This window comes from Musca domestica, unplaced genomic scaffold, assembly GCF_030504385.1.
Source record: "Musca domestica strain aabys unplaced genomic scaffold, Musca_domestica.polishedcontigs.V.1.1 1, whole genome shotgun sequence".
Classification (NCBI taxonomy): domain Eukaryota; kingdom Metazoa; phylum Arthropoda; class Insecta; order Diptera; family Muscidae; genus Musca; species Musca domestica.
The window spans coordinates 15,328,390-15,352,748 of NW_026712114.1; positions in this window are offsets into that span (position 1 = coordinate 15,328,390).

Below are 24,359 nucleotides of genomic sequence, written 5' to 3' on the forward strand. Positions count from 1 at the left end.
TCCATCCGTCCGTCTATCCATGTTAATTTGTAATCACTGCGATCTTCAAGAAATTTTAAATGGAGGTGGGGCTAGGGCCAGAATAGAAGCCTATTGCTTTTGGAGATGATCGCATAATATTTAGGGGTTGAAATGGACAAAAATCTGAAAAATTTCCTGATTTTGCAGTTGCTCTACATGTCACAATTATAGACCAGTCGACGCGGAAGTTAGCATGGGGCCAGAGCTTATGGCTGGGCAGAAGCCTTCCAATTTTTATGGTCATCGGGTAATATTTAGTGGGTGAAAAACGATGCCAATAATGATAGGTATAGATAGATAGATATTTGTAGTATTTTGTGAATTTTTTTTTTAATACTTTTTATCGCATGCGATTTTTTTTAATTTGACTTATAATATTGAAGTGAACATTTTGTAATATTTTTTCTCATTACAACACAGGTCAGGGTATTAATATACAGATTGCAATTATCGGCCGATCCTCACGAAATTATTCACAGGTGGAGGGTTAGGCTAAGAGGGGCTAGGCCTATTGTTTTTAAATATGTCCGCGATATATTTAGAGGTTGAAATGGACCAACAAATAAAAATTTTCCTGATTTTGCAGCCGTTATAAATGTCACAAATTGAAACCAAAGGACACGAAATCGCGCCTGAAGTTAGAGTTCATGACAGCGGGTAGAATGGATCACTACTTTTGTGTAAAAAATACCAAGATTTCCATTCTACCGAAACGCTGAAAATAACTTACAGGCTATATCCAAAATACACAAAAGGCGAACTTCTGGTTTTTTATGCTGATTTCGTTGAGGTATATAGCCAAATATCGTAGACAAGCAAATCATAAAAATGAGTCTACATTTGGAGATTCAGAGGGGCCTCTTGCTTTTGAACATGATTGCAAAATATTTAGGGGTTCAAAAAAAAAAACCAAAAACAGAAATATTTTCCTGATCACACAATTGAAACCAATCGACACGCTTGAGAAGAGAGTGATGCCCTACAATACTCCTCTTATGTCCCTGGTCAAAAACGAAATCTTCCTAAATGGATTTGGACATAAGAGGGGTATTGTAGGGTATCACATGGTCGTCCCCACACGACTATAGCCTTTGCTTACTTGTTTTCATTAAAATTGTGTATATTACGACCATTTTTTTCATTTGCAGTCCCCTTACCTCTATTTTCTATAAGTAGTGACTTGTCGGAAGTAATATTTGCCTAATTTAAGTTCGAATATATTTTTTTAAAATTGTTAATTTATTTTTATTGTTCAACTTGAATTATATGTGTGCAAATGTTACAGTGTGTACAAAATGGGACCATCCTTACGATAGCTAACATCAGTCAATATAAAAATTCGTTCATTATATATTTGTTTGTACATAGTCATGACCTTCAAATATATGTATTTAAAAAATATCAAATTACTTAACGTTCCTCGTTAGAAATATGAAACTTTTGTTATAATGCTGTAATCATAAAGGCACCAAACATAATATCTTCCAATTCCATAGCATACGAAAACAAATTTCAATGATTTATGATACAAATAATCATTAACAAATTATGGTCGTTAAATGTTTGGAGAAAATGTAATCTCCGAAGGAATAATTCATTTATTTTATTCACACGCCGAAAACGTATGCTCTTTCATTTGTCAAATGGCTTAGAAAGGTTCATAAATTGAAATCCTGCTGCGCTGTTCATTATTTCATGAATGATACATGGTTTAAGGGAATTTGTGTTGTTATTTTGCTTTCATTTTAAAAGCCAACAGGCCATACATATGATATTAGAGCTTTGGAAAAAGTGGAACTGCATAAATACTGGTACATTGCAATTTGTCAGCTTAAATAAGTGAAAAAATGACTCAAGTCGATTCAGGTGATTATAAGATACATCACTCGAAAGAGAGAGAAAAAGATACTACTCAACTTTAGTTTTGCTCTAGAGAAATAAATAATTATTTAAGATGCATGTTTAAACTCTTCATGGTTGCTGAAGATGCGATTGTCCTAAAAACACCCTTGACCTATCTAAATATTACAGTAATTTTCATCCAGACCATTCAAAGGCGACAATGGATTTTATGTTGCCCGTAAATATTACAAAAGATGATCACATAAATTTCATGTCCTTTTACACATCCTGTAAGTGACAAAGGGACAACACAGTAGTGTGTATGGTAGCCAAAGGTAGCGGTGTGTTTGTTATAATGTAAATGCTTGTGTGCAATTCTAAAAGATCCTTGACCTTTACCTGCATGAGTGTCCTTGACTAAAATACAAAATTATTAATGCAGATCTATTTAGAGAAAGCGACCTTGAGGGGATATGTCTAATGAAATAGAATAAAAGGTGTTTTCAACCGTTGCTCACACTTATTCCCCCTTTGGTCACGCGTCTCTAACTTTTGACCTTGAATTGAAAAAACGACATTGGCTACCAGATAGCAATATTTCGCTAAGGAACATTATCGTAACCTTGACTGGAGCATGAGTTATTTTGACAAAATAAATATTAACAGTCTATTTTTCAGTTACATTTATCAAGGACGTGTTCATGGATATTTGTTTGACAAGCGTTAAGAATGTAAGCTATATTCAGCCACGCGTCGAATAACAACAAACGATTTGTCAAAGACGCCTCTGTCGAAGAAATCCGTTTCAGAATTTTTAGAGTCAACTTAGCCATATCCTTTTTTCTGCCTCTCCGACAGGTTTACATGATAATTTTCCATTGCTCTAGTTTGTCTAATCTTGGCACATTGTAATATTTTTATCAAACATCGACAATATGGGCCAACTCCTGGCTCTTTATACCCTACACCACATAGTTGTAAGGGTATTATGTCTTTGTGCATTTGTATATAACATGAGAAGCAAGGGAGATTGACCCTTAGTTACTTTTGAGGGTCTTTATAAAATCACTTTCTGAGTCGATTTATGCATGTCAGGCCGTCTGTCTGTCCGTGTATGTATTTTCGTTAACAAAATACAGTCGTATTTATTATCCGATTGAGATCAAATTTTCCAAACAATATTTGTTTGACCCAAGGACGAACCCCATTGCAATTGGTTAGAATCAGTTCAAATTTTGATATAGCTTCCATATAAACTTCAACCGATTTCGAGTTAATTGTGAACCAAATGGCCAATACCAGTTCAAATGACCTGAATTTTGGCACATTCGACCGAATTCAGTCTAGAAGTATTTCATCCGATTTGGGGTTTCAAGTTTGAGTTAAGTGCATAATATGCCCCCCACAAGAATGATATTTGGTACCAGATAACTTAATGAGCTCAAAAATGCCTCTGTCAAATTTTATTGAAATCGGATCGGACCATATATATGTTAATTCCGTATTAGGTTTATTGTGCCCCAATGGGGCCCTAAATGAACTGAAAAGAATGTATAGCTATAGCTCCCATATATATGTTTCATCCAATTTAGGGTTTTAAGTCCCTCACAGACGTAATATGCACTCCACAAAAATAATCTTTGGTACCAGATATCAGACACAGCTCGAAAATACTTCTGCAAAATTTTATGGAGATCTGTTCAGATTCACATATAGCTTCATTATACATATTTTTCCGACTTTACGGTTATTGCATACTACAGAGTTGCCCATATTCGACGGACCCATCTGGCAACGCCATAACTTTTGACAGATATGTCACATCGCTTAATAACATAAGGCGTTTGAAGCGTCAGTCTAAGCAGATTTTTACCATGAACCAATACACGCCACGCGAGCGCTCTGAAATAGTTGAAATTTACATCAACAGAAGAAGTCAATTGTGAAAACTCAACGTGCTTTTAAAGCATTAAAAAATGTGAGAAGCGTGCCTTCTTTGAACACCATTCAGCTTTTATACGAAAATTTTTCGACTGGTAAGGCTCTTTCTAATCCGAAGAGGCCATATAAAAGTCGACCAAGGCTATCGGCCGAGAATATCCCTGCCGTACGAGCCAGTGTTGAGATGTCCCCAAGAACATCCCAAAAACGCCGTTCTCAGCAGTTGGGCATGGCTCGGTCCACTTTACAATGGATTTTTCGCATTGATTTGCATTTGTTCCCGCACAAAATTCAATTGACGCAAAGAATGTTGTCTGCGGACAAGCCTCGTCGATTGGAATGGGCCCAAAGAGTCATCGAAACGACCGTAGATGACGAGCAATTTTGGAACAAAATTATCATGTCCGATGAAACCCATTTCACATTGAATGGGACCGTAAATAAGCAAAATTGCCGTTTTTACGCCACTGAAAATCCTCAGGAGATTCAAGAAGTGCCTCTTCATGACGAAAAAGTCACAGTTTGGTGCGGCGTTAGTGCGAAAACGGTCATTGGGCCGTTTTTCTTCCAAAATGAAAATGGCCATGCTGTTACCCTCAATCAGGAGCGTTATCGCGACATGATGACCAATTTTGTGATGCCAATTATTCGTCGAAAGTGTATGAGGCAGTTCTGGTTTCAACAAGACGGCGCTTCCACCGCACACAAGTCGCATAACAATCGATTTTCTGAAGAATTTGTTTCCGGGCCGTTTGATGTCGAAAAGTTGTGATTTGGACTGGCGGTGGCCAGTAGATCTGCAAATCGCCCGATTTGACGCCGCCTGACTTCTTCTTGTGGGGATATTTGTAGTCAAAGGTTTACGTTAACAAGCCAAGGACCGTAGCCGCTATTCCGGCCGAAATGTTGGCAAAAACGATGGAAAATGCAGCAAAAAGGGCACACTACGTCATCAACGCCAGAGGCGGTCATTTGAGAGATATCATATTGAAAAATTGATGTAAACAAATCTACTTGGAACAAATTAAATGATTAACATTGCCAACCGCTAAATTTTTATTCTTTTTCTTTGATTAAAAAAAAAAAACATGGGTCCGTCAAATATGGGCAAAACTGTATATACGTAATATCAGCTAAAATTTAATGGATTTTTTCATATTAAACCAAATTTTACCATTTGGTGAAACTCCGTCCGGTATATACAGGGAGAGATAAAAAATTGCAACAAAGTCTAACGCCAAAACTTTTACATTTTTTTTGTAAATTTTATTGAATGATATCGGAAATAGCATCAAATTTTAGAATAAGTTTAGATTTGTTCGAATTAGTCCTACGGCACGGCCAATGAAACCGTCACACGATGGCCAAATGTTGCTCTACGGTATTTTGGCCCATTCCCGGCGAAGCGCTTGCTTGAGGTGATTAACACTTTGAAATTTTTTAGTACCAACCTTGCTTTCCAAAATACTCCAGACACAATAGTCCAACGGATTGGTATCCGGAGATTTTGGTTGGTATGATCTACTTCACATAAATTCCCAATTAAAACATTGTTTTGTTACGTGAGCTCTACTAAATACGCATAGTGGTGTAGGGTATTATATAGTCGGCCCTGCCCGGCTTTTGACCTTTCCTTAGTAGTTTTATTTTGTGTAAGACTTTTTAAAATATGATTTTTGTAGCTCGATTTAAGTTTTTTCTAAATAGCTTACGCCCTGTAAAGTTTAAATGATTCCTTTTTGAATGAGTTTATTTTATTTGTAAATAAACAGCTTTTTATTATTCTTTATTTCTAAATCAATAATTTTTCCTAGAAAAATTAAGAAAAACAAGTAAGCAAAGGCTACAGTCGAGCGGGGCCGACCGTTAAATACCCTACAACACTATAATAAACGATACAGTTTATATAGGCGAGATACTCGAAATAATTCCACAAGATATTGTGACAAAAAATAAAAGAAAACCATCAGGTTTCGTTCTCTAATTTTCGAATAATAGCAACTTAAACTAATTTAGTCATTCCCAATTTATTGGTAGATGTTGCACGTAAATGGTCTTCCTAGATCTGGAACCAATATTTCCCAAAGACCTATAACCTCTCAGAAGTGGCAAAAGATTAACATATATTATTGGTTTTTGACTGAAACGCATCTATATGAGATACAGACATTTGACTATATTCTTCAACGAAATCAGCGTTAACGAAATAGTCAGAAGTGCGTCTTTCCTGTATTTGTGAATTCTCCAAAAAGTCACGGGAATGGACATTTTCGTATTTTGTCTACAAAAGATGGCAAACTATTTCGCACATTGAATATTTTTGGGATGGCCATCCAAAACTGCTTGGCTTTGCAATGTCCGGTAACCCCCATCCAAATGTGCGTGAGGATCGGGCAATAATTACGACCTGCTGACAAATTTTGCAGTTTTTTGGTCCATTTCAACCCCTAAATATATGACGATCATCTACAAAAAGAGTAGGCTTCTATTCTGACCCTCATCTTATCCCAATGCAAAATTTCGTAAGGATCGGGCCATAAATGCGACCTGTATATGATATCCTAATATCCTAACTACTTAGTTTTGTTAGCTGTAGAAATATTACCAAATGCTTAATTCAAAATGAAAATATGCCAAAAATATGACAAAATTGAAAAAAATATGAGAAAATGTTACAAAATCAATATTTTCATCTATAGGAGATATTTTTATGCGATTTTTTTAGACGTTTTTTCTTTCCTGCCAAAAGGACATTCTGAATTAATGAGAACTGTCGAAATCAGTTCAGCCGTTCTCGACATATGATATGGTCTATTTTACCCGCTAAATATTATCCGATGACCACCCAAATTGGTAGGCTTCTTCCCCGCCCTAAACTCTACCTACAAGCGAAATTCCGCGTCGATTGGTCTATAATTGCGACCTGTAGAGCAACTGCAAAATCAGGAATTTTTTCAGTTTTTGGTCCATTTCAACCCCTAAATATTATGCGATCATCTCCAAAAGAAATAGGGTTCTATTCTGACCCTAGCCCCATCTCCATTCTAAATTTCGTGAAGATCGGGCCATAATTGCGACCTGTAGAGTGATTACAAATTAACATGGACAGACGTACAGACGGACGGACGGACGGACGGACGGACGGACGGACATACATAGCTAGATCGACTCCGCTCGGCGAGCTAGGAAGATCCATATATACTTTCCTATATGGGAAACCAATATTTCGAGGTGTTACATAAATTCTGGCCCAATCAAACTTATAATACCCCCAACACCTAGTGTTGTAGGGTATAAAAACATGGGTCCGTCGAATATGGGCAAAACTGTATATACGTAATATCAGCTTAAATTTAATGGATTTTTTCATATTAAACCAAATTTTACCATTTGGTGAAACTCCGTCCGGTATATACAGGGTGAGATAAAAAAACTGCAACAAAGTCTAATGCCATAACTTTTACATTTTTTTTTTTAATTTTATTGAATGATATCGGAAATAGCATCAAATTTTAGAATAAGTTTAGATTTGTTCGAATTAGTCCTTCGGCACGGCCAATGAAACCGTCACACGCTGCCCAAATGTTGCTCTGCAGTATTTTGGCCCATTCCCGGCGAAGCGCTTGCTTGAGGTGATTGACACTTTGGAATTTTTTAGTACCAACCTTGCTTTCCAAAATACCCAGACACAATAGTCCAACGGATTGGTATCCGGAGATTTTGGTTGGTATGATCTACTTCACATAAATTCCCAATAAAAACATTGTTTTGTTACATGAGCTCTACTAAATACGCATAGTGGTGTAGGGTATTATATATTCGGCACCGCCCAACTTTTGACCTTTGTAAAACATGATTTTCGTAGCTCGATTTAAGTTTTATCTAAATAGCTTACGCCCTGTAAAGTTTGAATGATTCCTTTGTGAATGAGTTTATTTTATTTGTAAATAAACAGCTTTTTATTATTCTTTATTTCTAAATCAATAATTTTTCCTAGAAAATTAAAAAGATTACCTTCGCAAATGCATTTTATGGCCTAGTTTACATATAATGCTTGTTCTGCTTCGCGATAAAATATAAATAAAACATCTGTTTTAACAAGTGTTAAATGACATCAGAAATTTTGCAATCAACACTTGCATTATGTCAGGTTTCTTGGAAAAGGTTAGGGGATTTTGTAATATATTTCCAGATAATAATAGTTAGTATCGATAAAAAAAATTACAACGGTATTTTGTAGCGTAGTCAAAGCGTTGTAGCAGTGGTTCCCAAAGTTTACTGGGTTCCGACCCATCCAGCAAAAATTTTAAAATTTGCCAATTTACTCTCTGATTTAGAAAAAATTGTAAAAAAATACTGATAATGTCTGTTTCTATGTTTTAATGTTTTCTATTTCCAATGAATCCACAGAGTTTGTAATGTCCAATTAATTTCGGTATTTAGTTTTTATAATGACCATAGCCATAGTCCCGCGGATTACTTGGAGCCTTCCAAAAACAAGTAATATTGGTTTAATTTGAGCAAAATATATACGAATGATGTTAATTAAAACACGAATTCTTCATTTTGTATATGGTATACAGTGTGAGATAAAAAAAACGGCAACAAAGTCAAACGTCATAATTCTTACATTTTTTTTTTAATTTTATTGGATGAAAGCAAAAATGTCGGAAATAGCATCAAATTTCAGAATAAGTTTAAATTTGTTCGAATTGGTCACCTTTGGCACGAATTATGGCCTTCAAACGGCCAATAAAACCGTCACACGCTGCCCGAATGTTGCTTTGCGGCATTTTGGCCCATTTGCTTGACACTTGGTATTTTTTCAGTGCCAACCTTGCTTTCCAAAATACTCCAGATACAACGGATTGGTATCCGGAAATTTTGGTGGCCGTTATGCTCTGAAAATGAAGCGAGGAACCTCATTCTGTAACCATTCTTGGGTGGTGCGTGCTGAGTGCGATGGTGCTGAGTCTTGTTGGAGTGTCCAAGGTCTGTGGCCAAAATGTTTGCGTGCTTTTATACACCCTCCAGAATATTTGCGATAATATCCGGCATTTATTCTGATGCCACGGTCGAATAATACGAGCGGAGAGCGACCATCGGCTGTTATGGCGGCCCACACCATCACCTTGGCCGACGCTTGAGTTCTGGTGGCCAACCGATGGTGCACATTTTCAGCTGACCTCTTTGGTAAGTAAACACGATCATTTTGTTTGTTTGCAAACTACTGGACAACGAATGTTTTCTCATCGGAGAAAACCAAATTCGGCAGTTCACCACATTCGGCCAAGCGAAGCAACTCTTTGGCTCTTTTGAGTCTACTTTCTTTCAGTTGCGATGTAAGTTCTTGCACTTTTTGGAATTTCAATGGTTTTACCCCGAGCTCATTTTTTAATATTTGCCGAATGAAATATTGCGATATGTTCAGTTCACGACGCCTTTTTTGGCCACGAGCTGTCGGACGAGTGGCTTAGAAATGACAGCAGTGTTAAGTTGCTTGCAGTTTTTTCGTCTCACTCTGTACTACATATGTTCGGTTGCTTACCAATGAACAGGCTAATATTGCACATTCAAAGCGGGAGCTTTTTTGGAATATTGAAGCGGTGATTTAAAAAAACTGAGTTTGTAATAGCGTTATCTGTTGTGTGTACGCAAAGAAGGTTCTACTACGTCTCAATTTCTGGGCACAAAACTACTGGTGGGTCGGGACCCATGCTTTGGGAAATACTGGTCTACATGTATAAATCAGCCTTAGTGTATTAAAAATAATGTCGAAGACACTGTGATATGGTGTAAGTAATCTATACCTATTAGTTATCGTTTTTATACAACCCATTATTAGTAAACAACTTTTAAGCAGACCTAATAATCGATATCATTAACAAGAATTGCCTAGTCCATAAAACGTAATGCACTTGGTCTACAATGTAATCAGTATGTCATGCGATTTCTATGAATAAGTGGAAAAACCACACGTTTTGTAATTATCATTTTAGGACCAATTAACTTTGTAATATCAATCAATTACAAATAGGGTAAGTGTGCCTAAGTTCGACATGTCCCAGTAGTCGACAGTTTTGAAATTTAAACTTAAATAACTTAGAATAGAATTGACAAAATAATGAAATAATTGCAAAAAACGTCTCTCTTCATCATTTATTACGAGAGAATAACTGTTTTCGTCAGTGAGTGTCTTCCAACGCGTGCGATAGTGCTTGTTTGTAACGAAACAAGTAAAAAAACATTAAGTTCGGCCGGGCCAAACGTTTAATACCCTCCAACTTATGGTAAAGGAAACATTAGAAGAAATGTGGCAAAACCCATTAAAATACCGAATATCGGGAGGTACCGTTATATGGGGCCTATATCAAATCATGGACCTACACATACAATGTTTCGCCAAAGGAGCTAGAAACTATTATGACCTACAACTACCAATTTTCAGAGAAATTCATGAAAAAATGTGTCAAAAATCATCAAAATATCGAATATTCGGAGGTACCGTGATGTGGCGACTATACCAAAACGTGGACCTATACATACAATGTTTCGCCACACGAATTAGGACCAAAAGGAGCTAGAACCCATTATGACCCACAAATACCAATTTTTAGATAAATCAGTGAAAAAATTTAGCAAAAACCAAAAGCGAAAACTAAATAAAATTTGGAATCTGAACAACTTTATTTTTTAGTAATTGAAAGATTTCACTCAGAATGTTGAAGGATTGTAAAATCGAAAATCCTAAAAGTGCCGACTACTGGTACAATTACCCTACCTTTTGAGCAGTAAAAAAATGTGTTTTTCGGGAAGAATGTGTAAAAGAGTGTAAAAGAGCTGAAGGTCTGAAGGTCTTCTCACAGAAGAGCTAAAGGTCTTCTTCTCACAGAAAAGCTGAAGGTCTTCTTCTCACAGAAGAGCTGAAGGACTTCTTCTAACAAAAGAGCTGAAAGTCTTCTTCTCACAGAAGAGCTGAAAGTCTTCTGCTCACAGAAGAGCTGAAGGCCTCCTTCTCACAGAAGAGCTGAAGGCCTCCTTCTCCTAGAACAGCTGAAGGTCATCTTCTCTTAGAAGAGCTTTGGGCCTACTCATAGTATACCTTAGATCCTTCTCATAGAAGACCTTAGAGTCTTCCCATAAAAGACCTTAAAATTTTCTCATATGTATTCTCATATAACACCTTGGGATATTCTCATAAAAATCCTTAGGTTCTCCTCACAGAATTTATTAAGGACTTCTCATAGTAGTCCTTATGGTCTTCTCATAGAAGTATTTAGGTTCTTTTCACAGTAGTCCTTAGGGGGTCTTCTCATATACGACTTTTGGTTCTTCTCATAGAAGTCCTTAGAGTCTTCTCTCTCTCTCTCTCTCTCTCTCTCTCTCTCTCTCTCATACAATTCTTTAGGGTCTCATGCAAGACCTTTGGGTCTTACTATAGTTGACTTGGGAACACCTTACTGTCTTTCCACAGAAGACCTCAGCGTCTTCTTCTAGGAGACCATAAATCTTCTTGTACTACAGCTTAAAGGCTTTCCCTAGGATGTCTCGTGATCTTATCTTATGATGAAATTCTGGGGGACATAAGGGTCTTCTCGTGGTCTATTCATACTTACTTTCTTCTTCGTTGGGTTTTCAATTTTATTTCAATGAAACAAATAATAATTTTCCAGCAGGTTTATTTATTTTTAAAAATAATTGAACTTCATTACTAAACTAAAACTTTTGGAACTAAGAGCCTTTTGTATCTCCTACCTTCGTTGAGACTCATAATATTGGGGACCGATGAACAGTCGCAACTTATAGTTTCCATCGTGTTCGATTGTTTTGTGGAAGGAATCTAAAAAGAAATAAACAAATCATGGAATTAAAATAAAATTTTCATTTTTTTTTTCAATTTATTTACTTTTTTTTAAATTGGAGATTTTTGAGTTAATTAACAAATTTGCACAATAAAACGCAATAGGTTTCAATAAATCTCTAATATCATAGCCACATTTAGCCAGTCTTAAAACAATGTTCAATAAACTGAAAATGTTGTTGTCACTTGAATTGAAGCCAGCTGTTGTTTCATTCTCCATAAATACTATATCGACCTTTTATCGATCTAACCCATTTGTCTCACACACACACGCACGAGTGGAAGAACCTTTCGATATTGTTTCTGGGTTTATCTCAGCTAACCATACGTTACAATTACGTCAAATTAGTCTACACAAAATGTGTGGTCTAGTCTATGATGTGATGTTCTCGTTGTTGTTGTCGATCTGACTTTTATTGGTTACTATTTTAACTCCTGCTGTTTTGAGATGGCCTAAACAGTTTCTAAGGCAACCACAAAAGAGAGATAATGAAATCAAATTACCAAAAATTTAAGATCTCTTGTCAGGCTCCATCATTTTACAACCGAAGGTAGGGGGTTTTATTGCTGCTGCTGCATACCTTTACAAGAATATGTTCTCTTTATGTGTGCGTGTGTGTTTGAGTGTGACAGTATTTTGTTGTGGTGCCAATGTTTTGACCGCAGTCACACTTTCCATTGTTCGGCGGTGTGTGTGTGTGTGTATGTTGGGTTGTGGACAACCGACATAAAACATGAAAACAAGCTGCTGCAGCAGTTGGCTTCTTGACCGGTTGACTGACTGGATGCTTGGCTGAATGTAATTTATCAAGTTAGCCGTCGTCGTCAGCGTCAAACCGTGATAAAATTAACGATAATTTTTGTTAACCACTTTAATGGTTTATTAATTTATGACCTTTTTTCGGAGATACTCACACACACACATACCAAAAGCGGCAGGGGAACCGTATCATACAACACACAACTTGGTCATAAGAAACATCGTCTCTTAGCTTGGGTTAATACCTTTATGGTGGAATATTCAATCAACATGCATTTTACATCGATATCATAAACGATTAGCGGCCATTTCATGGTGCTGACACGAAAGCGTAACCTTAAGCAACACTTTGTGAGCTTAATTCGATGTGATCGCATGTGAGTCAAAAGTGTTGCTTTGAACTCTGGTTGGATCCATGCGAGCTAAGAAGGTATGGAGTATAGTTAATATGGTAAGAATTGATTTAAAGACTTCAATGTAATAATTTATTCAATTTTGTTTTTTAAATTAAATTTTATCAAAGAAAAAAATAATAAATAAAATACACCCCTAGATATAGTTCTCAGATCTTTTATGCAACTAAAATTTTCTGTTTCCATTGACCACCTTTAATTTGCAAGTGGAGTTTAACCACAACGGTTGTAACAAATATCGGGGGACCCTACATGATACCCTACACCACTACCATATATATCAGATATCCCGTAAGAATATTCATTTATTTTGGGAATATATGTGAAGTAAAGCCTACGAAATATTATGGCTTAAATATTTAAACTTATATATACAGGGATATACATAAGGATGCATTATATAAATTCAATTACAAACAAACAATGCCACAAACAAACATTTTCTTCTTTATACCCTACAACACTATGTGTTGGGGGTATTATAAGTTTGATTGGGCCAAAAATTATGTAACACCTCGAAATATTGGTTTCCCACATAGGAAAGTATATATGGATCTTCCTATCTCGCCGAGCTGAGTCGATCTAGCTATGTATGTCCGTCCGTCCGTCTGTCCATGTTAATTTGTAATCACTCTACAGGTCGCAATTATGGTCCGATCTTCACGAAATTTAGAATGGAGGTGGGGCTAGGGTCAGAATAGAACCCTATTTCTTTTGGAGATGATCGCATAATATTTAGTGGTTGAAATGGACCAAAAACTGAAAAAATCCTGATTTTGCAGTTGCTCTACAGGTCGCAATTATAGACCAATCAAAGCGGAAGTTAGCATGGGGCTAGAGCTTAGGGCTGGGCAGAAGCCTTCATCGGGTTAAATTTGTGTTAAATAAAAGTCAAATTTTCCATTAAACCGCTAATATTTTCAATTCCGGCGAAATCACAAATAGACGAACAGGTCAATTCTAATCGTTACGTAGGTGCCGATAGTAAATATATCGGTTATATGTAGCGAAATATGTACAATGTGTATATACAAAGGAAGGGGATGTAGTTAGAATGCTTGTATCTCAAGAATGGCTGGACCGATTTTGACAAATTTTGTCAATTCAGAATGCCCTCTTGACATAAAAGTATAAAATCTAAAAAATCGCAGAAAAATATGCCAATAATGATGTGAATATAGTTTTTGTAGTTTTTTTGTGAAATTTTTTTATTTTTTTCATATTTTTTATAGCATGCGATTTTTTCAATCTGACTTTTTTTATTTTTTTACCTTACAACACAGGTTGGGGATATTATATAAGTATTGCAAATATCGTCCAATCCTCACGAAAATTTTCACAAGGGTAGGGTTGAGCTCAGAAGGGCTAGGCCTATTGTTTTCAAAGATGTCCGCAATATATTAGGGGGTTCAAATGGACCAACAACTAAAAATTTTCCTGATTTTGCAGCCGTTATAAAGGTCACAAATAGAAACCAAAGGACACGAAATCTCGCATAAAGTTGGAGTTTAGGATAGCGGGTACAATGAGTCAAAATTTTAAAATAAAGAGGAGCTTCTTGCTTTTGGAGATGATTGCAAAATATTCAGGGGTTCAAATTAACCAAAAACAGAAATGTTTTTCCGATCACACAATTGAAGCCAATCGACACGCCTGTGAAGAGAGTTAAGGACAGGGAAGAATTCTAGCATTTTGGATGATCATTGGATTATATTTAGCTGTAAAATGGACTACAACAACTAACAGCCCGACGGAGTGCATAATTGTTGGGCAAATGTCCCTAGTCAAAATCTTAATTTCAAAAACTAAATCTTCCAATATGGATTTGGGCTTCTAACATATTGTAGTGTTGAAGGGTATAACATGGTCGGCCACGCATGACTATAGTCTTTGCTTACTTGTTTATAGATATATTCATACTATGATTGGTAAAAATATTGTTATTGTATATTCGCATTGGTTTTTATTTTCTCAATTTTGTTCAACATTTCTATCCTTTGTGGTGGAGGTACCGGAAGGTGTAGGCCGATATATCCTATATCCACATTATTTATATGGTTAGTAAAAAATATTGAGTTATACGAAGTTTCATAGAATCATTGACCTGATTTGCAAGTTAAAAATGTTATGTTCCCACATGATAGATATTTGGCATATGTCAAATTTGGAGACAATCGGATTTTTTTTACATTTTTAAAAGTTCTGATTTTCCAAAATGTTGACCCCTTGTTTGAAGCAGAAGTGAGCCTATATTGTCCATTTGTGCACTAGATGCAAGTTTAATAATAATATTACGATGTACCAAGTCTGGGCGAAATCGGATACTCCCTTTGAGACAGACAGACGAATGGTCACCGCTAGATCGACTCCAAATGTCCAGAAACGGATTTTCTGCAAAAAGGCCTTATTTCGACGAGGCACGTTTTGGCCGTATCAAATGATACCCATGTGTCTAAGGGTATAAAAAACCAATCATATATTGAGCGAAGTTAGTGCCCGATATGGTTAAAACTTGGTCCGTTCTCTTTAAAATTTGCTCAGTTCTCATAAAAATTTGATTTTTGTTTATATTAGATATTGTATAAATATGGGATATGTGGGCCAAACTTTATGGTTAGTCCCCCAATAAGGGTGGAAGACACATATCTGTCGGAACATTGGCTGAAACATTATTACTTCTTTTTATACCATCCACCATGAAAAGGAGAGTATATTAACATTGTAATTCCGTGTGTAACATCCCTAAATATTCGTCGTAGACCCCATAAAGTATATATATTCATAATCAGCATTATTATGTGTGTCCGTCCGTCTGTCTGTTGAAATCACGATACAGCCCACATTATTTGACGTAGAGCTTAAAAATTTGGCAGAACAACTTGTACAATAGGATGGTTGGTATTGAAAATGAGATATATCGGTCCATTTTTTGTTATAGCCGCCATATGACGGTACCTCCCGATATTCGGTATTTTTGATGATTTTCGCCACATTGTTACTGAATTGTCTGAAAAAGGTCCACTTTTTTGCATAGTTCAAATATAACGGTACCTCCCAATATTCGGTATTTTGATGATTTTTGCCACATTTTTTCACGGATCTATAGCTATAAAAGAGGAAAATGTTTGTATGTTTGTTTGTTTGTAATTTATGGACTCGAAAACCGCTGAACAGATTTTCCTGAAAATTTCCATGTATACTGCAACATCGCCTGAAAGTAACATAGGCTATATACATTTTTGAAATTCCACTTGAAACTTGAGATATAGCATCAGAATCGGAGGTACCTCCTAAAAATTTAGATTTTATATGCACATATCTATTGATCGGTTACAGATACAGTCTCCAAATTTGGAATGCGAAACGGAATTCGGAACAAAAATAAATTTGGCAAATTATATTGAAATCGGTTCAGATTTGGATATAGCTCCCATATATATTTTCGGCCGATTTCAAGCATTTGATGCACCAAACACCTTATGTATCCCCAATTTCAATGAAATTTGAAACGTGTGATGGATTTTATCTAAAAAATTGATTTCCCAAATTATATTGAAATCGGTTCAGATTTGTATATAGCTCCCATATATATTTTTGGCCGATTTCATGTATTTGGCGCACCAAACGCGATATGTATGTCCAATTTTAATGAAATTTAAAATAAGTAACGGAATTGGGAGCAAAAATGAATTAGTCAAATAATATTGAAATCGGTTCATATTTGGATATAGCTCCCATATATATTTTCGACCGATTTCATGTATTTGATGCACCAAACACGCTATGTATCTCTAATTTCAATAAAATTTTGGTGTAAAAGTAAATTTTTTAAAATTAAGAACCATTGACCCACAACGCCTTAGGCTAACAGTAAAAAACTACACAACAATTAGTTTGAAATACGCTTATTACGGGGAAGTATGTTGCTACCACATGTAACTGTACCTCCCGATATTCGGTATTTTGGTCAAATGGAACTTTTCCTTCTTCGATCTCATTGTGTCACTTAATACTCTCGGTTGGCTACAAATCATCAAAGACCCTGGCCGCATTGCTAACGATCGCTGGGTAAAGGGGGGAGGTTAATGGGTGCCAGATCAGTTACTTGGGACTGGATTTCCTAAACCCTGAACAGAATTTTGGCAATGGGATTGCCCCCTTTGTGAGTATATGTTCCTCCGTAAACCCATTATTAATCGTTTCCAAATGAATTTCTATAATTTTCAACATTGGATAACATTATCTTGCAATCTTCTACTAAGTATACCCGTTTTAAAGAAACCGATAATAGAAAATTCTGTTTTGATTTCCTGCTCTCACGTTGTTCATCATTTCAAACATAATTAATTACGTAAAGGCTGGTTATCAGACGAAGAGTAAACAAATGACTTAAGCAACAAACATCTAAAACCAAACACAAGCATTCTACCCTTTGAACCTGTTGCGCATTGTTTGTATGCAAAACAACGGGGAAATGAACGAAGAGGTTCAAAATAAATAATGGTTATGGAAAATTCCTAACGGATGATCCTTTGATGGTGATGAGGATGACGATGATACATGATGACTATCCACACTAATGAGTTAAATGTTTGCCGGTTTGTTTAGGGACCTGCACCGAAAATAAATATTGATACGTCTAGGCGTAAAACTCAAAGATATTCTGTGTTTCTTAAATTTTCAGTTTGGAAATATTGAATAAACAATATTGAAAAGGATCGTGCTCCGGAGAAAATCTATTAAAGAGCTTGGTTCAGGGGTTTTAATATTAACAGGGCATATTGTTTTTTATCGGTAAAGAGTAAGCTAACGTCTTCTTTTTATGCGAGCCGCTCTTTACTCAATGATGTCAAATACAGAGATATTTAAAATGAGAGAGAGAGAGAGAGAGAGAGAGATCTAAAATTTGTCTTCTTATCCCTTATGCTGATTCGTTAGGCATCTCTGGGGAATTCCAATTTCTTGGAAAAACAATCCGTTCTATTTCCAGACAGAAGTGCAATTTTTAACCACAAAAATCAATTATTAACGGCATTGGTTTTTTTTTGTTTTTTTTTTTTTGATGTCTAACAATGACGGCGGGCTAAACGGAATATCCTTAGCATTTGAACAGCGTAAATAATTGGCGGGGAATGTGTGCAAACATTCCTCGTCATTTGTTGCCGCAAAGTTGTTTTGTTTATCAAAGCGTAAAAATCAATTAACTAAAGAGCACCTATCCTAGAGATAAAATGCTTGCAATGCTATGATGCCGGTTGTGGTGGCATGTGGTTTCATATCGTCGTCATTTAGTCTTAATGTTGTGGTATTCGCTGTTCTATTAGCACACTGGGAATTTGTCACAGTTCGCCTAATTGCAATTCATCGCCACGCTGAGTTATTTTGAATACATGTAACCATGCGAACTTGTTGCCGAAATTTTGGTAAGCCCTGAGATATGACGGTGAAGAAAATTTTCCATACGCAAACCAAGCGAATTTATTTCGAGTTCAGAAAGGTTTAAAAAAAAGAGAGGGAGAGAATGAAAACAAGTAAAAAAAGTTCGGCCGGGCCGAACTTTGAATGTGGAGGGTATTCAAAGTTTTGAAATAACTTGAAAATTTTTTTTAAACTTCCGAAAACTACCACTCAAACGAAAACTAGGTTCACGATTTTTTTTTGTCATATGCTGTAGTACCCAATCATATACCGAATATCGAGAGTTACCGTTATATACGGGATATACGAAGACGTGGACCTGCATACGTAATTTTGTGCTATAGGTTTTAGTAACCATTAGGATCTCCCAATACGAAATTTTGAAATAATTCCGGTAAATAATGTCGCTGAAATCATGAAAATACCGATTACCGGGAGGTACCGTTATATAGGGGCTATACGAAAACTTGGGCCGACATGGCACATTTACGAACTTAACCTGCTTTTTGGAAAACTATGCATGTATGCAACATTTTAGCCTTCTATCTCAATTGGTTCGAAAGATAGCGTGATTACAACAGACAAATGGACAGACAGACGAACATCGCTAGATAGTCTTAGAATTTTACGCTGATCCAGAAATTTTGGAAATTTTCAAAAAAAAAAATGGATTTGGAACAATTCCGCGTAATAATGTCGCTAAAATCATAAAAAAAACCGAATATAAGGAGGCTCGTCTATAGAGACTCCACGGCCAGCAGCTCGTCTATAGAGACTCCTCGGCCAGCAGCTCGTCTATAGTGACTTCCCGGTCAGCAGCTCGTCCATAGTGACTCCATGGTCAGCAGCTCGTGTATAGAGACTACCCGGTGAGCAGCTCGTCTATACAGACTTCTCGGCCAACAGCTCTTCTATAGAGACTGCCGGCCAGCAGCTCGTCTATAGAGACTCCCCGGCCAGCAGCTCGTCTATAGAGACTCCCCGACTCGTGTATAGAGACTACCCGGTGAGCAGCTCGTCTATACAGACTTCTCGGCCAACAGCTCTTCTATAGAGACTGCCGGCCAGCAGCTCGTCTATAGAGACTCCCCGGCCAGCAGCTCGTCTATAGAGACTCCCCGACTCGTGTATAGAGACTACCCGGTCAGCAGCTCGTCTATAGAGACTTCCCGGCCAACAGCTCGTCTATAGAGACTTCCCGGTCAGCGGCTCGTCCATAGAGACTCCCCGGCCAGCGGCTCGTCCATAGAGACTCCCTGGCCAGCCACTCGTCCATAGAGATTCCCTGGCCAGCAGCTCGTCCATAGAGACTCCCTGGCCAGCAGCTCGTCTATAGAGACTCCCCGGCCAGCAGCTCGTCTATAGAGACTCTCCGGCCAGCAGCTTGTCTATAGAGACTCCCCGGCCAGCAGTTCGTCTATAGAGACTACCGGCCAGCAGCTCCTCTATAGAGACTGCCCGGCCAGCAGCTAGTCTATAGAGACTCCCCGGCCAGCAGCTCGTCTATAGAGACTCCCCGGCCAGCAGCTCGTCTATAGAGACTCCCCGGCCAGCAGCTCGTCTATAGAGACTCCCCGGCCAGCAGCTCGTCTATAGAGACTCTCCGGCCAGCAGCTTGTCTATAGAGACTCTCCGGCCAGCAGCTCGTCTATGGAGACTCTCCGGCCAGCAGCTCGTCTATGGAGACTCTCCGGCCAGCAGCTCGTCTATAGAGACTCCCCGGCCAGCAGCTCGTCTATAGATGTATCTCTGGCCTTCAGCTCCTCTATAGAGACTCTCTGGCTAGCAGCTCGTCTATAGAGACTCTCTGGCTAGCAGCTCGTCTATAGAGACTTCCCGGCCAGCAGCGCGTCTGGAGGCCGAATATCGGGGGTAACGTTTTATTGTATATAGCCAATCTTCGAATTTGACCTGCCTGCTGACAAACTGATCTGGGCATAATTTTAGCTTCATATCTTAATTCGTTTTGACTCTAACGTGGTTACAGCAGACGGACGGGCAGGCCTAAATCATCTTAGAATCTTACACGGATCAAGACTATAATATTTTGTTAGGTCTAAATAATAATGCGATGAGTTACAAACGGAATGACGAACTTAATACACCCTCCTGGTGGAGGGTATAAAAGGAGTAACGGTGAGGAAAATGTACATATATTCAGAAAGAACTCCCCGAGACCTTTCATTTGAGCCTCGACCTTTAAAAACGCCTATACACATGTCTTTTATTTTTAGCTCTAATTTCATAATATTCTGAGTCATTCCCTAAATTAATTTTTTTTTCATTTTTGTTGCCCAGTGTTATCTAATCACAACACAATCGATATGTCCCCAATCTTTAATCACAATTTCGTAATAATCTGTCCTCTGGACTTATGTGTCTCAGAGATAAGTTATTGAACGACTTATTCTTAAAACCAATCGAACAAACTCACAATACCCACCACGCATAGTGGCGCTAAACATGTATAAACAAATCCCCAAAAGTTTATGTTTTATTGTTTTATAAACCTCCGTTTAAGTATTTAATTCCCATACACATTCAAATACCTAGCGTTAACGCCATCCACTCCTAACATTTTCTACATGCATTCCTTTTGCTGTTGATTTCTTTGGCTCTAGGGAGTTTTATGAATGGTGGATGATTTCTTATCTGACAAATTTTTTAAAGAAGAAAACATTTCACTAGCATTTGTGAAGGAAACTAAAACTGACATCATCACATTTGAAAGTTTATATTCCGAAAAAGGTATTTAACCAGATCAGTTTTCTCCCGTCAAGAAGCCCAGACCCAGACACAAAAGCTAACAATTTTTGTTAACACAATCACAGCAAATATGAGCATACGCAGACATAAACATATTCACCATCAACAGGATCATATTTTGACATTTTATGTTTTTTTTTTCGTTTTTTGGATTATGATTCGTTATGCTTTGTGACCGTGATGTTGAGGTTTGATAATTGTGATAAAATCTATCATAACTTTTAACCCCGTCCAACGGAGAATACATGAGAATTTGTATCTCTTATTTAGAAATACCTTTATGAAAGGTATGCTGCCAGTGAAAATTTTTAATTCTAGATTATGAGTTATATAGAGATTCTCCGGCCAGCAGCTCGTCTATGGCCGGGGACATTAGCTTGTCTAGAAATACTCCACGGCCAGTAGGTGGTCTATAGAGACTCCACGGCCAGCAGCTCGTCTATAGAGACTCCCGTGCCAGCAGCTCGTCTATAAAGACCCCCGGGCTAGCAGCTCGTCTATAAAGACCCCCAGGCCAGCAGATCGTCTATAAAGACCCCCGGGCCAGCAGCTCGTCTATAGAGACTCCCCGACTAGCAGCTCGTCTATAGAGAGACTCCCCGGCCAGCAGCTCGTCTATAGAGAGACTCCCCGGCCAGCAGCTCGCCTATAGAGACTCCCTGGCCAACAGCTCACCTATAGAGACTCCCTGGCCAACAGCTCACCTATAGAGACTCCCTGGCCAACAGCTCACCTATAGAGACTCCCTGGCCAACAGCTCGCCTAATAGAGACTCCCTGGCCAACAGCTCGTCTATAGATACTCCCATTCAGCAGCTTGCTATAGAGAGACTCCCAGGCCAGCAGCTCGTCTATAGAGATCCCCGGGCCAGCAGCTCGTCTATAAAGACCCCCGGGCCAGCAGCTTGTCTATAAAGACCCCCGGGCCAGCAGCTCGTCTATAAAGACTCCCCGGCCTGCAGATCTTCTATAGAGACTCTCTGGCCATCAGCTCGTCTATAGAGACTCTTTGGCCAGCAGCCCTTCAATAGAGACTCTCTGGCTAGCAGCTCGTCTATAGATACTCCCTGGCCATCAGCTCGTCTATAGAGACCGAATATCGGGGGCAACGTTTTATGGGACCTATATGATATCGTGGACAGATATAGCCAATCTTCGAATTTGACCTGCCTGTTGACAAACTGATCTGCGCATAATTTTAGCTTCCTATCTTATTTCGTTTCGACTCGCCTATAGACGACTCTCTGTCCATCAGCTCTTCTTTAGAGACCCTCTGTCCATCAGCTCTTCTTTAGAGACCCCCTGACCTGAAGCTCATCTGTAGAGACTATCTGACCTGCGGCTTATCTGTAGAGACTATCTGACCTGCAGCTCGCCTATAGAGACTCCCTGGACTTCAGCTCGTCTGTATAGACTGCTTGGCATTCAGCTCGTCTATGGACGACTCCGTGGCCTTCAACTCGTCTGTGGAGACTTCCTGGACACCAACTTGTCTCTAGAGACTCCCTGGCCTTCAGCCCGTATTTTCCTCATCCCTGGCCACCAGCTTACATTCCAAGCCTTCATCTTGGAACTTTTCTTGAAACTTGACATTTTCAAAGTGGCACCACTTTCTTGGTTTTGTTATCTCCTTTTTTTCTTGTGGTTACCGTAACTCTACGAAAATGACTCGACGTTCTTTTGTTTTGTTGTTGTCCCTTTTTATTCTCATCGTTTTCTGTTCTACTCCATAAAAGGGGAGCAATAAAAACATAATGAAAACAAATTACCAACAAGTTAAGAACTTGTCAAGACCACACCACACTTAAGTCAAATCCATGTAAATCTTACAAGAAACGATGAGAATGATAAAAGGTACGGATTTTCTGAAGTGGTTCACGTTTACCCTTTTTTTCTGATTGTCGGTCGGTTGGTCTGTCGTTGGATTATGTGAAATTGCTCTTGTAATACTTTATCCGTTTATTCGTCATTGTCAGCGTTAAGGCGAGATAAAATTAACATAATTTTGTAAGCGCTTTAATGGTTTATTAATTTATAACCTACCCAAGAAGATTTGTAGATTGGAGCTGACCGCATACTACAGGGGAATAAAAATTGGGAAAAGTATTTAAGGAAAAGTCGAGGGTTTCTTCATAATTCAAGTTTTATATGATGACAAAGAAAAATCTGGAATTCTCAGGAAAGTTATAAAAAGGCAGAGGACAGTGGTTTTCGACCAAATTATGTTGGCAACTGTATAAGTCCTTTTGGAATGAAGGAAGAAGAAGGGAAATGCCTGGCTTTTGATATCAACTATAAAGTGGAGAAAAATACTTGAATTAGTTTCAGCTTCCATTTGAAATAACATTTCATGTAACTATCTTTTCACATCTTTGTCAAGGCCATGGGAATTTTCTCAATAACATTAAATATTTGGTAGTCAAATATTTGTCCTTGCCGAATTCGAAAGTCACACGGCTGTTAAAGAAAAATGAAGAAGGGAAATGTGTAACAAATCGAATTTCACTTCTTCTCTTGAGATGTGCGATAAAATTCGAGGACAATTCATTGCTGTTGGCTTACACACAACAAAAAGGCCACATTCAGTCTTGAAGGTCAAAGATGTTTAGAATGACAAAGTGTTGCACTCTTTGTGGAAGTGAATGTGTTAATTTAACAATTGAGCAATTTCGAAAAATAATCATTTTTAAGGTAGTTCATGTCCTTTTGATTTATTTATTAACAATTTTATAACTCGCTCGCTAGCATTGTAAATAGCCGATAGGAGTAAAAATTATAGTTGAATTACATTTGGAACAAAATTTGCAAATTCAAATCCGACACAAATTTTCCATTAGAATAATTTATTCAATACTTATTTAATTTAAACAAAAAAATGTTATTTCAAGTCAAAGTCTGAATTATTCCGATTCACTTGAAATTCATATGGAATAAAAGCGAAGTTGGAATTTATTACGAAAAAAAATTGTTTGATTTTTTTTATTCTTTCGTAAAAAAAGACTAACTGTAAATTGTCCAGATAAGATGGTTGATTTAAGATGTATGTATCTGATCCTTGCTTGTTCAGATTCTGCCTTGAAACAATTAATCAAATCTCGCTTTAAACATTTAATATGTTCAACGAACGATAAATGCACTCCAAAGTCTTTCTACAAATCGTGGATGTCGGAACGTCGACCGCGACAGCAGCGGCCTAACCAGCCTCAGCATCAACCATTAATAAATTATGTTCTTGTCATCATAAATCCACGCAATAATGTCTACAATGTTTGGTAATGTCCAACATTAAATGGAATGAATGGATGGATGGATGAATTGAGGGAGGGGTAAAGTGGGGG